This window comes from Poromitra crassiceps, assembly GCF_964638095.1.
Source record: "Poromitra crassiceps genome assembly, chromosome: 7".
Classification (NCBI taxonomy): domain Eukaryota; kingdom Metazoa; phylum Chordata; class Actinopteri; order Beryciformes; family Melamphaidae; genus Poromitra; species Poromitra crassiceps.
The window spans coordinates 8630774-8649815 of record NC_139628.1 but is presented as its reverse complement, the minus strand read 5'-3'; the positions used below and the strand labels follow the sequence as shown (position 1 = coordinate 8649815).

Sequence of the window (19042 nt, the reverse complement as noted above, 5' to 3'; positions counted from 1 at the left end):
GGAAAACCCCTCCATTACGAAGAATGGAGGTCGATCTTCGGAGTGGGGGGGTTTCGAAAAGGCAGGGTGTAACCTGAACGTCCCTGTCCAAATTGCACCAAATCCGACACTGCAAATTGCAGTAACGCTAGAATACAGAAAGTGAACTCTTTATTTTATGGGGGCATTAAAAGCCCCCGTCATCCCAAATCAAAGGGCAATTTTATTTTATTTTTTGCTGGCATTTTTGCTGGCATTCCTGCTAATTTCCGACTCATGATACATACACAGACACACAACTTCAACTTTATTATTAGGGGTGTCTGTCAGGATTTTATGTCGGATGAAGAGGATGGCAGTGTAGACGGCGTCGATTGATGGATTGTGCGGTGTCCATCTTTTCGCAGCCAGGAGCTCAGTGAGTTGTGTGCTATGCTTCAGGATAGACTGGACGCCATTCCTGAGCACCCAGCCTCCCACATGACACCCCGCCCACCGCGTCTACAGGGACCATTTTCGAATAGACTTCAACCCCAAAAAATTGAACCAGATGCAAAATGACATTTAAAGTAGACCTGGTCAATTAAAAAAACAAGGCTAGGTCGGAACCTAGCATATGTCCAGCGCGATAAAGCGTTCACGAGCATCGGCACTGGACATTAGACTGGACAAAACCTGCTTCCGCTGGCCAAAAAGTTGGGTGTGGAGTGACATTGGGCCCTATCTTCCCAAAAGCGCTAATTTAGCGTTTGCGCTCGTTTAACACTGTGTGCAATGCAAATGGAGGGCGGACACAAGCGCATGCCTGTGATAATTGTACTGGGCATTGGCTGCCCCATGCCAAAGCAGGCGTTTCAGTGCTAAAATGTGGGATAGATGGCATTATGCTATCGTTAGCAGCGTGCAATTACTTTGCGCTAAGAGCTTTGAAAAGGACCTCTTAGGCGCAAATACCTCACTGCGCTGGGTTGCGCACCATAATCTCCGTGCAGCGCAGCGCAGTGGAAAGTGGAATTCCTTTTGAATATGTCATTACGCACAGCCTTGCCACGCCAATACATCAAATTATGCTGCTAAAATTGGGTATTAGCAGATAATTCAGTGAGGCAATTAACTATAACTCACTGAGAAACTTTTATCACATCGCAAAGAGGGAAATGAATTGAGAAAACTTGTTGGACAATGGACATAGGCTATTTACCTTCATAAGCCGGAGGGTCGTTGGCACCACAGACGATCTGTCAATAAGCTCTCTCTGTCCTCGCACGAGTGAGTACACTCTATTACGCATGGAGAGAATTACAGCCTATTGCATGCCTCGCGCAGCCATTGCGAGACGGGAATCTGATTGGTTTTGATTGACGTAATGCCCAGCATTGCCTGGCCACGCCTGTGAATAATTCTGGTAGTTAAGACCGCCCAAATCCCATTTGTGCAGGCATTTTGGGGCGCAGATGATTTTGGCACAGCTCTAATTTGCGTCTGCGACTCGTGCCGTGAACGTTTCCGCATCTCGGCCGAGAATTGCATTCCCAACATATTTCGGGCTGTTTTAACTTAGAAATCAGGGAGGTAACGTCTACCAGACAATTATATCACTTTTAAACAGTTACATTTCTGTATAAATCATTACAATATGCTCCTGTGAGGTGGGGATGCTGCCGGCGCTGGGGTGCAAAACTCGGCATAACACCTGACGGACGGTACAAGGCGGACTGCTATCTTCCCTGCCTTAAGGCACGCGCAAACAGGTGCGCAAGCGCTATTAGGGGATAGCGCCTGTCGGAAGATAGGGGCCATTGTTTTCGAGTGTTGTCATTTATTGAATGTACATGTCACGTCATGACATGTCATGTACACGTCATGACACGTCATGACATGATGTCATTTACTGAATTTGGGGAAGGACCCCTGTGTTTTTGTGTTTTTTTCCTTCATATTTTCTGTTTGCAGTGCAGTGTGGTTTATATTAAAGCTTAAGCTTTCCAACATATTTCTCGAATTATATATTTTTCCTCTCTCCCAATACATTGATCTCAATATTGCAGTGTGGAAAATACCAATAATACTTCAATACATGAAAATAGAAGACATATTTTAGATTTAGAATGTAAATGGTCTATGAAATAAATTAATTTAATGTAATTTCACATAACATGAACACAGCCATCCATCCAGATTCATTTTGGTCCTTCATAGGAAATAATTTGAGCACCTCTGCCATAGGTCAACAACAATAACATGAAAGTATTTCCAGTAAGTGCAGTTTTTTTATGTAGGCTTATGTACACACAATTTATTATTATGAAATTAATTTAATTAATAATGGGGGGGGGGGGGGGGTTCACTGTCCTATATAGCCACTGGCTCATGGCTGATCTATAGGACCAATCAGTTGATTGTATTTGTAGCTGTTTGTAGTTTTCATCCAATGAATGCCTTCCCATGGCCAGGGGCTGTCCCAATAGATGTCGCCCCTGGCCATGGGAAGGTATTAATTGGATGAAAACTACAAACAGCTACAAATACAATCAACCGATTGGTTCTATAGATCAGCCCTGAGCCAATGGCTATGAGCCTGGCTGTCTCCAAACTGGAGTCATCACATTGGAATGCACCTCTGAATGCCCCCCTCAGAGGTGTTAAGTGCCCCCTGCCACGGGAACATTCATATGAATGGCCCATGGGTGTGACAAGCTGGTATGTTTACTGGTTTTTGCGGGACAGGAAAAGTGGGGGGAAAGTACCACATAGTGTTCACATATTGAGCACTATGCGGTCATTTACTTGCCCGGAAAGCAGCTTTTTCATGCAGTGTGAAACACAGACACACAACTTCAACTTTATTATACTAGCGACGATTCCTCACCCGCTCTGCAGCTCACCCACTGCACGTCACATACGCAGCTCCGCCGCTATGCGGCCTCGCCTGCTCTCTCGCCTGTTCTATGACATCACAGATCGGATGACATCATCACGGATGACTTCATCACTGATGATGTTATCACTGATGGTGTCATCATTGATGACATCACATCATTAGGTAATTAGCGCAATCACCTAATTAAATCCGGCTCTGTCAGCTCACCCGCACGGTAGAGAGCTGCGCGGGCCTGAAATCTCTGCCCGATCCCTCCCCGGCCCGTGACATGCAGACCCGTGCCCGATCCGGCCCGGATGAGTTATGAAATTAATTGGCCTGAGCCCGTTGCGAGGCCCGAAGCCAATATTACGATATAATGACACATCTCTCCCTCTCTGTCCCTCAGCTGCTTCTGCGCGGCCGTGGTGCTCCTGCAGCCTCTCTCTCTATTTGACTCTCTCTCTCTCTCTCTCTCTCTGTTCGGGAGCTGTACATCGACGGACACGGCACACACGGCTTGTTTTGTTGTTTTTTTACATACTGACACAGCACGCTGTCTGTCGCTGACTGAGCGGAAAGCTACATGTCATGACATGAGTATGACTGGCAGACTAACGTGACGTCACGTGAGGGTCTGTGTGTGACTGTGGCTGGGGGAGTGTCTGTGCACTCCTCTTTGTCTGACTGTGCTCTGCTGTGTAAAATCAAGCGAGTAATACAACGTTATTTAATTTAATTATTGAAACAGGCCCGACCCCGGCCCGGCCCGGACCTATTAATAAAAAAGAAAAGAAAAAACAGGCCTGGCCTCGGCCCGTATTGGCAGGCCCGAGGGCCCCGCGAGGGTACCTTCGGGTTTGCGGCTCTCTACCGCACAGGGGCTCTTTGCACCCCCTGGCATAGCTGTTGCTGGCCAAAATTCTGCTCACACACACACAGACACATCTCTTATTATATATAGATGAACGCCATCTGCAAATAGCAGGTTCATGATTTGAAATACTACAGCAGTTCATCTTGCAAAAGTCAACATACAGCCATAACATACAACATGATAGTGTGTTCATCTAACAATATTGTTTTCCTTTAAGCAGGAAGATCCTTTTTCAAGAGAGACCTCCTACACATATAAAAAGACAGAAGTTTGTTCACATGTTGCCAGACAACAAAACAATCAGTAAACAAAGACAAAATGTAGTCAGCATTACCTTGGAAGATGTTCTCCTGGTGAATCCACGGCATCAAGTCACAGAGACAAGTCACAGAGACAGAGAATGTCTGCCTTCATCTGTAGAGAAAGAGAGAGAGAGACAGGCTCTGCTTAATACTCTCCTTTGTCAGTCCTGTATCTGTGTTCATTTGATGTGAGGGTGCGGCCTCATAACTTCAGGGTAAACAAGTCTCGTCTAGTGTAACGGCAGAAGCCAGAACCCGCAGGGCAGACGCAGTCACCACAGATCAGGTGAAGTAGTTCTACTATGTCCACTAGATGGAGACATTAACCACATAATCTACAGTCAACTAAACAGCACACCAGAGGGGATCTAATTATGTCTGATGTCACAGACAGCTGCAATATCAAAACTCTTACTGATGCGAAGCATGTGACAGGAAGTCCATTCCTTCTATTTTATTCCAAGAGAGTTTACTATCTTGTGATTACATTGTTTTACTTTGTAATTTGTTTGATCATTTGTTGTATTTTAATGTATTGCCTCATCATGTTGTTGGTTGTAACTTGCTTCCTCAGGTTTTAGGCCTAGTCGAGAACAGGAAGTGAAACCTGCTTAAATAAGCACATAATACATTAAATAGCTTTTATACATTATATTACATTAAAATGTAATATGGTATAATACAATATAATATTGTTAATAAAGCATAGTTGAACTTGTGTGATAAAGAATTACCTATTAACTTCGTCAATTGTCAAAAGCATCTCATAACAGCCCTATCTGGCAGTGCTGCATGCATGAGAGAAACCAAAGTTTTCCCCCAGAGAGAGAGAGAGAGAGAGAGAGAGAGAGAGAGAGAGAGAGAGAGAGAGAGAGAGAGAGAGAGACGGGGGAGTGGGCAGACTGGTTTGAATCAGGAAACATCTGTCCACACTTTATTGCAGCAAGTAGCCCTAACACTACTTGACAAGAGCACGGTGAAGAAAAAATATGAAATAGAAAACGTCAGGCAGAGCAGCACTCTAAAGTTTTATCTGTCTTTTTGCATCAGTGACATTTTGTTTTGCCAGACGCTCATGCTCCCCCCCCCCCCCCCCCCCCCCGCCCCTTCCCCCCATGGGTTTACAATGTGACCTCAAAGTAAGCAGCTTTAGTGCATCTGACTCTCACCATGTCAACACTTGATGGTGCTGTGCAGTCTGCAGACCAGCAAAGCCACACGTTTTTTTTTTGTCTTTTCACCAAAAAGATTATTCAGCATCGTTCCCCATAACCTTTACAAGTTCATACTTCTCCCGTCTTCTGAGCCTAACTCCACCTCCTGTTAACACGTTCACTGCCAATGACGTATTAATCCGTCAAAAAAAATCCAACGGTTGACTGCCAATGACGTATTAATACGTCAAAAAAATGATTTTTTTTTTTTGACCGTGGGATGTGCATCTAACCCTTTTACATCTCTTATATGAATATTGAAGCCACCGAACGTGTACAACCCATTCCACCGACCCACTAAGTGGCGACAGTGCTCTCCTGACTAGAGGAAGGCAAGCAAAAAGCAGTGTGAGGAAGCCATTCTCATGAAAATGGATTGGCGAAAACGCTTTCGTTTTCGCGCTGATTGCTGGCGGTGCGGGATTGCAAATTTGCATAATAGATTACGGGTGGAACACACTTTGAAACACGCAGCATAAATATGACCAGAATCGCAAAAGCTTCATCAAAGCTCTCAACCGAAACTCCAAGAAACGAGCGAGCCCATATCCAGACTTGCACAGCGGCCGCCAGCAGACAGGCAGCAGCAGCAAAGCAGTGAGCCTGGTGACGCGAGGTTACAGGAGCAACAGAAACGAGCTTGTGACACGCCCGCTGCAGCCAAGAAGAACACACACGGAGGGAGGAGTTTGAAGGAGAGGGGTGTTTCCTGCTGTTATGGAGGAAATTACTGTACAAAACTATTGTTTAGATGTCTGACGTCTTACTGATGCCAAAAATGAATGGTTAAAGTGACTGTTCTATCGAATTTCACAAAAAGCCATTTATCTCAGAATAAATTTTCAGACGCTGAAACCATGCTGTATTCAATTGCTAATGCCTACATAACTACTAACTCTACAAACTAACTCTTTTAGACAGAGAAAGCACACATTCTATTAGTTCTTTTTAGATATTTTGTGTTCACAAAATCTTAGCAGAAAATAATCCTCAGGTCTTGAAAGATGAGCCAGAATCCTCAAAAAAAAACCTCTGGCAGAACCTACCTACAGTAAAAAAAAACACAGCTGGCAGTGAATGTGTTAAATGTGGAAAAATTCTAAAATTCAAGAGGCTGTGTGACGATCAAACGACCTGTGGAATCCACATCCCTGACATTACAGGAAAAAAATAGCTCAGTTCAATATGTCAAATAGAGCACCTTCCTCACGTCCATATAGCCACCATGTGTTGTCCCAGACAGCCAGGTTGGAGAGAGCCTGGTGACGCGGGGTTAGGTTGGCAAGGCAACAAGAAAACTCACTGGCCTCTATCTTCCGACAGGCGCCATCCCCTACCCCCGCTATCCACGGCACCTGTCGCAAGCGCAAATTAGAGCTGTGCCAATTCTGCCAAAAATCATCTGCGCCCCAAAATGCCTGCGCAAACGGGATTTGGGCGGTCTTAACTACCAGAATTATTCACAGGCGTGGCCAGGCAAGGCTGGGCATTACGTCAATCAAAACCAATCAGATTCCCATCTCGCAATGGTTGTTTGCGCGAGGTTGCCTCGCCGAGGCATGCAATATGCTGTAATTCTCTCCATGCGTAATAGAGTGTACTACTCACTCGTGCGAGGACAGAGGGAGCTTGACCGTGCCAATGACCCTTTGGGTTATGAAGATAAATAGCCTATGTCCATTGTCCCACAAGTGTTCTCAATTAATTTCCCTCTTTGCGATGTGATAAAAGTTTCTCAGTGAGTTATAGTTGATTGCCTCACTGAATTATCTGCTAATACCCAATTTTAGCAGCATAATTTGATGTCTTGGCATGGCAAGATGTGCTTAATGACATTTTGACAGAATTCCACTTTCCACTCTGCAAATACCTCTCTGCGCTCGGAGCACAGCCGTAATCTCCGTGCAGAGCGCCCAGCGCAGAGAGGTATTTGCGCGTAGGAGGTCCTTTTCAAAGCTCTTAGCGCAAAGTAATTGCACGCTGCTGACGATAGGGTAAGGCCATCTATCCCACATTTTAGCGCTGAAACGCCTGCTTTGGCATGGGGCAGCCAATGCCCAGTATAATTATCACAGGCATGCGCTTGTGTCCGCCCCCAATTTGCATTGCGCACAGCGTTAAACGAGCGCAAAGGCAACATTAGCGCTTTTGGGAAGATAGAGCCCACTGACTTTAAACGACTGGACACTGCTTACAGCTAACGCTACAGCTTTTAACCAGGACTTCTATCAGGAAATACTAGATACTCAGATAAACACAAATAAAGTGAAAGGCAGATACAGCCGAGATGAGTGGAAACTAGCAGCGTTACTGTCGGCAGTGTGGAGCAATCAGGGCCATAGTATCACGGAGGAAAGTGTGGACGATTCCAAGGGCCCTTGACTGACAGGGGCCCAAAAAAAAAAACTTTTCTTTTTTACAGTGCACCTGAACGCAACATACAAGATACCCGAAGAATAATTGTCCAAATGTTCATGTCATCCGGGCCAATACTCTACTTCAGTTATAACATTTCAGTCTGGAATATCTTTGAATAATCTTTATGACTAAAAGGCTAAAAGTAATCTCATGTGTAAGAAATGACTGTTCTACATTGAAGTAAAAATTTTAAATAATGAACTTGTTGGTTTTGGATTTATTTAGCTTCAAGAGTGCATTTTTGTTCATGTGACCCTCAACACAGGCTTTGAGAATCCCGGGCCACTTACTGATACTTATGCTTAAAGGAGAATTTCGTTTTTTTTTAACCTGGACCCCTCTCCTCACACTAATTATGATCTGACGACTCACCCAGTCATCTCCGCAGCTTTTCTGGCCATCCTAGCGTTGTTTTGAGATCAATAGCGTCCAAGCGAGTCATAAAATGGAGCTCCGAGGGGGCCAAGTGGCAGCCTGTCTTTCCTGCATCTAAATAGCCAGTTTTATTCCCGTTTTCGCCACATATCGTCATAATCTCATCCCGCAACAACCACCAGACTGGTATTTCCCCCCAGGCTGTTCCCTGGAGTCTCCCAGGGATCAAATTACCTCATTCGTGATCTCGGTCAGCAAGTCTCGTCAAGTCCCGCGATACTTTCCTGCCGGCTGGCCAACTACAGGTCCACGCTTTGCGGTGGTGGTTTTAGCGTAACCTATGTGGGATTCGAGGCGTAACCTATGTGCGTTTTAGCGTAACTTATGTGGGATTCGAGGCGTAACCTATGTGGGGTTTGGCGTAACCTATGTGGGATTCGAAATAACGCATCCGAGATATAAAACATTATGAATATAGCCACGTTATAAGACGTCTAGAAAAAAAAAATTGCCTTTTTTTTTCTTCTCTTTTGCAGTTTGAAGACAGATTTTAACAACATACAAACAAAACAAAAGCTCAGACACACCTGGAAAACAAAGCAAAGCATACTATTGATTGACAATTATAATATGGTGCTACCACCCATATAAGGGTGCTTACATGCTTATAAAAGCATATGGGTTATACAAGGGGCCAAGACAAACCAGCTGAGCAAGTCACCCACCGCCCCTAACCTCATCAAGGTAGGCCAGAAACGGGTCCCAAATATGTCACTCCTATACCCTAATGTAATCTCAATAGCAGCACCAGTCTCCTTCAAGGAAACAAGATCAATAGAAATTATTAGGCTACAGACCGCTTTATAGATCCACACTGTTACAGCAGGCAACATCAAACTTAATTTCAGTTTAATTCAATCACACAAATTACACCACGCACCCTCATATAGATAAGATTTTGTTCCAGGGTCCCCCATCTGATAAGAGTTTTGCTTTTAGATGTTTTATCACAGACATTATATGAAACCCATGACCAAAATAGTCATCGTTCTGTGATTGTGTTACTTATGGATGGAATTATAGTGAACATAGATTAATCCCCCCTTTTTGCTGGGGACCCCACTTTGAAAACCACTAGCTTAGGCTACAACTGTTGCAAGAAGGTGAATTTTCACACATTTTCAATGCAGATTGAGGACAAATAAGATGGATTGTCATCTGGTGCATTTTAACGTTAGGCGCACCCAGGAGAAAGAGAGTTGAAGTGGGAATAATTTCTGGCTGAGCAATGTAATGCACCTCAAAATAAAGTAAGATATTTAGGCTACAGTTAGTCTGTCAGTAAAAGGTTTGATGGATGAACAAATCAATCAAAAACACTTCACTACGTCCAACATAGGCTACAAGTTTCGTTTCATTCCATTGAATTTGGCAGCGCGGAACAAAACATGGAACTAAACACATAACGAAACATGCAAATTGCATGTTTCGTTGCATGTTTGGTTCCGTGCTGCCAAATTCAGTTAAAAAATGTGCGAGTTTAAGATCGCCAAATGGCGGGCTATTCAGCATAAAACAATATAATACGAAAAAGTAGCACTGCTTGGTGGACGCCGAATTTAGTAGAAGACCCGGATAACTTGAACTTAATTGACTTACTTGAATATCCATGCTGTCTGTAGCCGGTGCGAGTGCAGCCGATGAGGTTAAATTATCCCAGTGTTTGCTTCTGAGCCTCCGTGAGGTGTACCACGCTGCCCTCTCTAAACTCTGCGTAATACAATGCAACGACTGTCTGGCTTGTGAGCTAACTTAATGCTTGATAATATAAAACATAGGAAAAGAGAAAATATAGGTGCTACTGTCTGTAAATCTATCTATTAGCCTGTCATGTCTTCATTTCCTCCATTTCATCATGGTCATCACAGGCAGTGGATTTCACTTCCTACTTGATTCAGCGTGAGAGACCAGTGGACAATACAATGTCAATCAATGTCAGCAATCTATCCAACCAACAACCAATTAGATTTCACCTGGTTTCACCAGCCTAAGGGCGTGCTCCCTTCCAGCTCAATCTGATTGGTTGGAAAACGTTAGGGTTGTGCTACAACCCGGGTTTTACGAGTGAGAACGAGAGCTCTCACTAGTGCCTAGTTCGCTGCGTACGCAGCACTATGGAAGACTGTCATTTTTGCTCCAAAAATTACTTTACATTAAAACCGACCACGCCCCCTTAGGTGACGTGGTGCCCCCCTGGGGCTGACTTGGCCACCCACCTCACCCACGTGACTACGTCACGTCCAGTCAGCCCAGGGTCCGCCACTCATTTCTTCCAGCCAGCTGAGATCCGACGCACCCAGAGACGCATCGACGCAGCAAGGCTGGGTAGTGAGAGCTCTCGTTCTCACTCGTAAAACCCGGGTTGTAGCACAACCCTAACGTTTTACTTCGTTTCAAGCTCTCACTAGTGCCTCAATTCAACCGACCTTGCTGCCGGGAGCACCCACAAGGCGACCCGAAAGGCACCGGTGAACCACGGCCATATGGCAACGTTTATGCCTAACCGAATGACATATTAGAGTGGCAACGATACTACTTTCTTGCCACCGACAGCACCGCGTGCGCGAACTGCGAACCGGACACATCGAGACTGTAGTACCTGACAAAAGTGTGATGAGAGGACCATGAGGCCGCCGCACACATGTCCTCCACCGACACACCACGCAACAACGCAGAGGATGTCGCAACACCTCGCGTAGAATGCGCCTTGATACCCTCCGGGGGAACCTTGCCCACGTCAAAGTATGCCAACGCGATCGCCTCCACTATCCAGTGTGATAAGCGATCCTTGGAAAGGGGTCCGCCCTGGGCCCTTTGCCCAAAGCAGACCAACAGCTGATCTGTAATGCGTAAAGAACGCGTCCTGGCCACATAGGCCGAGAGCGCCCTTACGGGGCACAGCATGTGCAAACGTCTCTCCTCACCCGAAATGAACGGCGGGGGACAGAATGGCGATAAGTCTATAACCATAGACCTATAGCTGGCATTAATATTCTTGGGCTGGTACGCCGGGTTAGGTCGCAACGTAACCCTGCGCCCATCGTCCCCAAAAACCATACAGGCCTGCTGCACCGAGAGGGCAATCAGGTCACCGACTCTCTTTCCTGACGATAAGGCCAGCAGCAGCGCGGTCTTTAAGGACAGAACCTTTAAATCGGCGGAGTCCAAGGGCTCAAACGGATGACCCGTTAGCCCGTCCAGCACCGTAACCAGGTCCCATTTGGGAAAAACGCACCGCAACGGCGGGCGCAGTGCCCCCTTCATGAAGCGCGAGACCAAAGGGCACACCCCCACGGGGGTCCCTTCAATCCCCATGTGGCAAGCCGAAATCGCGGCTACGTACACCTTAAGCGACTGCGGGGACTGGCCCGTGTCAAGCAAGCTTTGAAGGAAACAGAGAACTGGACGCACGCTGCAGTTCACTGGATCCACACCCTTACTTGTGCACCATCGCGAAAAAACCCGCCACTTGTACGCGTACTGAGTGCGGGTCGAAGCAGCCCTAGCACTCTGAATAGTGCGCACCACATTGTCGGGCAAGCCCTGTGCTAGCAACTGGTCCCGTTCAGGAGCCAGACTGCTAGCTTCCACCTGCCTGGGGAGGGGTGGAACACCTCCCCCTCCGCCTGGGATAGGAGATCGGCCCGCACCGGCAATGCCCAAGGCGGGCCCTGCGCCAGGGAGACCAGGTCCGCAAACCACGTCTGCCTGGGCCAGAACGGAGCCACTAGAACGAGCCGGAGACGCTGTTCCTTCACCCTGTCCAACACCTGACGGATCAGGGGGATCGGTGGAAACGCATAGAGCCCCTCCCGTGGCCACGCGTTCGCCAACGCGTCGTGTCCCAACGGGGGACTGTCCTCCTGGATCGAGAACCACAATGGGCAGTGCGTCGCACGCCGCGATGCGAAGAGATCGACGCGGGCACGACCGAACCTGGCCCAAATCTGTTCCACCACCTGAGGGTGGAGGGACCACTCCGTATGACGGGGGTAGCCTCGAGACAGCAGGTCGGCGCCGTAATTCAGCCGTCCCGGCAGATAGACCGCCGACACTGACAGGAGACGGGGATACGCCCAGAGGTGAATCTCCGCCGCTAACCGGTTCAAAGTCTTCGACCGCACACCGCCCTGTTTGTTCAGGTGGGCGATCGCCGCCATATTGTCAGAGCGAATCAGAACATGCCGTCCATGTATGACTCGCTGGAAGTGAAGCAGAGCGAGGCGAATGGCCTCCAGCTCCAAGACGTTTATGTGGCGACGCTTCTGAGCCTCCCACCGGCCGTTCGCCGACAGAAGCCCGCACACCGCACCCCAACCCCAGAGGGAGGCGTCGGTGCGAATCACTAACCTGAGCGGGACTGGGCCCAATCGAGTGCCCCTCGATAGGTAACGGGGGTCTGCCCATATGGCCAACGCCTGGCGGGCCTGACCTGTCATAGGCACCCTGCGATGACGGTCCCTGGCTGGATCCAAGCGCAACCCGAGGAACCAGATCTGGAACGGACGCATGTGTAGCCTCCCCAGAGGGAGCACATGCAGTGCCGAGGCCATCAGGCCCAACATGACTGTGCACTGGTGCACTGACACCGAGGAGCATAGACTTAATGTCCTCGCTGTCCGCACCGTGTGAGCCTGTCGCTCCCGCGAAAGGCGGGCTCGCATGGCCCGGGAGTTTAGCTCGAGCCCCAGGAAGATCGCCGTCTGCTCTGGGGCGAGGCAGCTCTTTTTCCAGTTCACCAGGAACCCTAAGGTTTGTAGGTGATCGGTCACCACCTTGGTATGTTTCATGGCACCAACCCTCGAGCCGGCCACAATAAGAGCGTCGTCGAGATAAAGGAAGATGCGAACCCCCCTCGCGCGGAGGGGGGCCAAGGCCGTCTCCACGCAAGCCGTGAAAGGTTTGCGGGCTCAAAGACATGCCGAAAGGCAAGACACAGAACTTGTAAGCCTTCCCCAGGAAGGAGAACCTCAGGTATTTCCTGTGCCTCTTGACCACGTGGACATGGAAGAACGCATCTTTCAGGTCCACGGAACTAAAGAAATCCCCCTGTCTCAACGCGTTGAAGAGGTGGGGAAGGAGAGCATTCGGAACGGGAACTTCCTCAGCGTCTTGTTGAGGCGCCGGAGGTCCAGAATTGGACGCATGGAGCCGTCCTTTTTGGACACGACGAAGTACCTGTGGTAGAAACCCGAGCGCACCTATGCCTTGGGAACCGAGCGGATCGCCCCCTTGGCGAGCAGCGAAATGAGCTCCTTGTGGAGTATGTCCAAGGACTCCCCTTCCACGGCCGTATCGTGGGTCCCGTCGAACCTGGGTGGGGCCCTGGCAAATTGCAGGGCGTAACCCTTCTGAAGGGTGCGCCGCAGCCACGGGGACGGGGAACACAGACGCTCCCAGGCCTCGAGCCTGTCGGGCAGAGATGGTCTGTTGTGACCAAAGGGGGCGGAACCCGCCCCCTTGGCCATGAGTATATTGTTGGGCACCGGGGGACCCGGTGCTTTGGTTGGGGAAGAAAAAGGGGGAGGCGGGACATAAGAGGCTAAGCCCCCCTGCCGGTTTCTTACGCGGGCTCCGCCTACTGACGTGCCCTGTGAGCGTGTTGAACCAGCGTAACCCCCCAGCCATGCAGCTTTTGCCGGCTGGGGGGAGCAAGGAGGCAAGGCTCTCTTTCGACCGCCGCATGCGGACTCGTCCGCTCGTGCGGTCCCCAGGAGAGCTCCCGACCAACAATGGGCCCATGGCACCATCGATGGTGGGCTTGTCCCGGGGGCCTCTTGACGGCGGATGAGCGATCCTGGGAGAGCTCCCGACCGAACTCGGGCGCTGGGCACCGAGGACGGTGGGCTTGTCCCTAAAGCTACAAACCAAAGGCTGGCCCTGAAGCCAAGCCCTGGCGAGCTGTCGTCCCCGCCGGGCGCAACGCACCGGCGAGTGACGGGTTGGGTAGGCCCCTGCTGAGTCCCGGACCGAAGTTGAGCGCTGAGCTCCAACGACGGTGGGCTCATAGCCCCCCCCCCTTCCCCAGGGAGGTGACTAAGTACGGGGCTGGTTACCCGCTCCCCGCGCACCCCCTCGCTTTGGGGGGCGGGGGCCGCGTACCCTGGCCTGCCGTGGGACCCATGCTGGGCCCACCGCGGCTGGGTGGGGCACGTCCATTAGGGGCGCCCTAGGCTGTGAGACTCGTACCCTCTGGCGTGGGGCGGTCCCGGAGGATGACTCTGCGCGCGCCTTGGGCGTGCAGCAGCCTCCTCTTATCCTGCTCAAGGATGGGTGAGAACAGAGAAGGCCATGACCTTCCCGCTGTTCTGCGCCAGGCAGTCTATCATACGCAAGGCGTAATCCGTGGCCATCCTGAGCTCTGTAAACAGCTCGGGGGCGGGGTCACCCTGCATCTCCCGCAGGAGCACCGCCTGGTAGTCCTGCAAGATGGCCAGGTTGTTGGTCATGGCGGCGGACTGCCCCGCCGCCAAGTACGCCTTTTCGGCCAACTTGGCTGTAAGTTGGCACGCCTTAGAGGGCAACGTGGGCCTCACGGGGTAAGGGGCCAGGTGTCTGGCCACCATATCCTCGAGGGGAGGCATCGTGGCTAACGCAAGCTTATCCGCCCCTTCTAAGGCCGACCACGGAGCCATGCCCGCGCAGAGCGGCTTGGCCTCCTGAGGCTTTTCCCATCCTGACTGCACCGCGCGAACCACGTCTAAACAGACGGGCAGCAGGGGCTTCGGGCAGGGTGCCTGTGGTGCCTGGCGTGGCTGGAAATAGCACCCCAGCAACACTGATTCGGGGGGCGGAGGTGGTTCGGCCCGAGCGATGCCGAGCCTCGCCGCGGCCCTAGACATCACCCCCAGAAATTGCTTCTGATAGGGCTCGTTGAAGCTAGGTCCCTACCAGAGAGGTGACAGTGGTAGCGCGGTCCCATTCCTCTCCGCCTGACAACTCCCCTTGGGGGGCGTCCTGGGGGGGAATAATTATGGGGTCGTAGGGGAAGAGCCCCCCCTGTTGCAGCACAGGGTCGATGGGCTCATCCCCCCAGTTCAGGATCTGCTGCTCAGGTTGGACCGGGGAGCCCTGCTCGTCAGGCAACTCCTCTTCCACCGAGTGGTCAGACCCACCGCATGCGCCTCCCTCGGGAGGTGCATGGCTAAGCCGCAGGCCCACCTGGACAAAGAGCAACGCTCTTTCACGTAGCACGGCCAGGGTGAAGCCTTCGCAGGCCTGGCAGAAATCGGACTTCAGCAGGGCGTCAGTAGCATGGTTATGCCCGAGGCAAAACACACACTCCCTGTGGCGGTCCTGACTCGCCAAAGTAGCCTCACAGCTAACACAGCTCTTGGCTGTCTCCCCCTGTCTCATTGCTGCCGCCCGGTTCATTGTGCGAGTTCAGCAAAGCTAACCCGCCAACAAGCCCCGCCGACTGTACCAGAATTAGCGGGAGTTAACCGTGTAAGCTGACTAACAGTAGCTTGCAACAGTGAAGATGCTGGAGTGCTACAAGCTAGCTGCTAGCTGCACTGAGCCAACTAGCTAACTATCTATCTATCGTTACTCCAGCCGGAGTAACGCGCGCGCTCTAACACTAGTAGCCGGCACCTAAGTACCTAGCACACGGAAGCCAACCGCACGGGTGCAAAGCTAGCTATCTGTAACAACTGGGCTAATTAGCCTATTGTTCTAGTGCTAACGGTACAAAGCTATTTTGCACGTATGCAACCTAGCCTATCAGTTTTGAGTGCAGACCTGAGTCGGCGCTCAAGCCTATCAACAACGCTACCCCAGCCGGGGAAAACGTTTACATGAGTTGCACGGCGGCAGCTAATACAACAGTTAACTGTGAAAAAGACACCCTTAGCTTTGGATGGCTTGATCCGGCGCCGCTGGTGAAGAGTACAGGATCGGGTCCCCGAAGCCTGATTTATCCCGTCCACGCAAACCTCTTGAGGTGGGCAAATCAGCCGGAACGAGCCTAGTATCCAAGCTATGTTAAAGAGCGCTGACTCAGAGCTAACCGCGGAGCTATGAAAACGACGTCCTCACACTGGCTGGAAGAAACGAAGAGTGGCGGACCCTGGGCTGACTGGACGTGACGTATTCACGTGGGTGAGGTGGGTGGCCCAGTCAGCCCCAGGGGGGCACCACGTCACCTAAGGGGGCATGGTCGGTTTTTAATGTAAAGTAATTTTTGGAGAAAAAATGACAGTCTTCCATAGTGCTGCGTACGCAGCGAACTAGGCACTAGTGAGAGCTTGAGTTCGAAGCGAAGTAAAACACATCACTCTCACGTGTTCTCTGTGAATTGCAAGTGTTTTTCAACCAATCATATTTTTTCATTAGATAAATTACCAAATAAATAAACGCCCACAGGGCGAATGTTTTTTTATCTGCCTACTCCACGCTGGGACAGGGCCAGAGTGACTCGTCTGCATGGAGCTCTCCTTTCCATCAGTTCAGGTCACTGTTGTTGAAGCATTTTAACACATTGAGTGCCACAGCGCTTCAGTAAAATTGTCTGGAGCCTGTGCCAGATTCACTTCCATTCAGTTGAAAACAGCTATAGAATTTTTTCTATTATGGCTATATTAACGGGGCTGGACTTTAATGAAACATTGAACACTTATGAAATTACAGCCTCTCAAAAAAGTGCACTTTCAAGGGTTTTCTGTCGTTTTTTTTTACTTTCCAAGATATAGTCCCTTTTATGAATACCTTTTGCACTCTAATTTCGAGCACATTCACTGACTCTGGCTGGTGTTTTCTGATGTGGTGGCGTGTGGTGTGGTTTCTGTGCAGCCACACACCCCTCTTCCCCCCCCCCCCCCCCCCCCCCCCTCTCCACCTCTGAGCTGCGGGCTCCTCCCACACGCACAGAGTTTGCTTTCTCGACTCCGTTTTTGCCCCGGACAGATCCCAGCGCCCATCAAGGAAATGATGCGCGCTGGCAAACGCGACTGAACGAAAAGGCTTGGCCCGTTCGGCTTCGGATGCTGGCTTTCTAGGAAATCGTGTGGAGATAGATAGAAGCATAAGAGCTCAGTTGTGAGCGCGGATGCAGCCGAGCCCACTCTCGCTGTAGACAGAGCAATATATACGGCTCTGGCAGAAAGCATGCATCGGTTTCCACTTTCATCACGGCTTTCTCCGCTGTCTCCTGTACAAAGTAAAGGATCTGAGGTGGGTGGAGCAGCTCCTGTGACGATGTTTAAGGTGGCGCCGTGTGATCCCTTGAAGGGATTCATGCTCACTGGCTAGGTACGACCTTAAACAGCAGAATTATGGAATAATATGAATTATGATTTTAGGACGTCCACAGACGTCCTTGGCACTCCTCGTTACTTTTTTTTAGGACGTCCACAGACGTCCTTGGCACTCAATGTGTTAAGCATATAAGAATATAATGAATGAAAAAATGAGCGTCTGCACATAAGAAAAAACACATTTGATTGATATTTTATTCTAAAAAAAAAATTGAAAAATGAAAAATATAAAAAAATAAAATAAAAAATTATAAAAAAATTTTTTATATAAAATCCCCAATCTAAAAGAGGAGGACCATCCTCCTATGCCTCACTGGAAAAACCTCCTCTGGTGTACAGGATGAGTTTTTGTTTTGCCATCCTCTGCCAGCTCACACTACTGCAGAAGAAATATTCAAGGCTTTGAATAATTTCATTCTGGAGAGTCATATTGACTGCATGGGGCCACTGTTGTGGAATATGTACTGATGAGCGCTCATAAGGATTTATGCACACTGGGTGAGACAGCCTTGCCCACAGCTCAGCTGCTGCATGGCTTTGCCTGCTCCAGCACCAGGGTCACCCGCACGGGTGCTCCCCCTGAAAGTGTCAGCCCGATCACACGTAAAACGGCATAGCTGTGGCCAGCCAAATTTCTTTCCACAATTTCCACATTGCCATATATATATATATATATATATATATATATATATATATATATATATATATATATACTGTATGTATATATATATACCGTATATACACACACATATATATTTTTACATTTGTATTTTGTTCATAGAATGCATTAAGGATATGTTTATGTTTTATGTTTATGTTTTATGTTTTTTACCTTTAACATTCAGTCATTAAAAGGCTTTCTATCCACAATGCTTCTTGATATTGAAGGTGATTTTTCATTAGATGGGATAGACCATTAATGATGGCTTTCATCAAAATGCTTAGCTGCAGCAGTCATGTAACCTGATATTATCCAAATCACTCACATTGACCATGAAACACATTTTGAGGTGAATACACTGTTGGAAAGTTGGGAATGTAAACTTTCAGCTGATATCAAAGTTATCATGGTACTCTTTTGACAAAGTAGGATAGTTTGTCACCCTATACCTTTATGAGCTTCAAAACTATATTTAACATTGGAATTACACAATAATCTTTACACATAATGAAAGCCAAGGCTTTATTTTGCTGAAATCTGGTGAAACCCCAAAACAGCCAAAATCAATATTTTTTCCTAAAATCACATGTCTACACAAACGGGTCAGTGCTACATGTGACTGATTTTGTCAGAGCAGCTCACATATGTGTATTGTTACCTTTAACATTCATAATGTCAATACCATCGATCATCAAAATGGTTAGCAGCAGCATGAGAATACATGGAACGTCAACGACAACATCACCATATCATCGTCATAGAAAAGGTTTGTTGTGGCCCCAAAGTCACACATTGGGGAAATCATAGCACACTTAACCATAATTCTTCAACAAGCATCAAATGCACAATTGGAAAGACTTCATATAAAATCTTATTATAAGAATATATTATACAGTCACACAGTTACACAATACAATTCCACATGGTTCATGTATCAATCATGTGTAATGTTTCCTGTAGGATTCTTACCTGTTCAACTCACATCGATGAAGCCAAACAGACTCTCAGCCTTCGTCTGTAGAAGAGACACGGAGACTTCAGT

General features: G+C 48.8%; 1 protein-coding gene across 4 annotated transcripts in view; it reads right to left on the bottom strand.

Annotated features, from left to right (window-relative positions):
* Positions 1-19042, bottom strand: part of LOC310780163 (protein NLRC3-like) — a 121744-nt gene that overhangs the window by 96673 nt on the left and 6029 nt on the right. For all 4 annotated transcript variants that reach the window (XM_083640729.1, XM_083640726.1, XM_083640728.1 and 1 more), the window contains 2 exons: positions 18970-19015; positions 4051-4130 (listed from right to left, as the gene is read on the bottom strand). The gene's annotated coding sequence lies outside the window, so the exon portion shown is untranslated. The remainder of the gene's footprint in view (positions 1-4050; positions 4131-18969; positions 19016-19042) is intronic.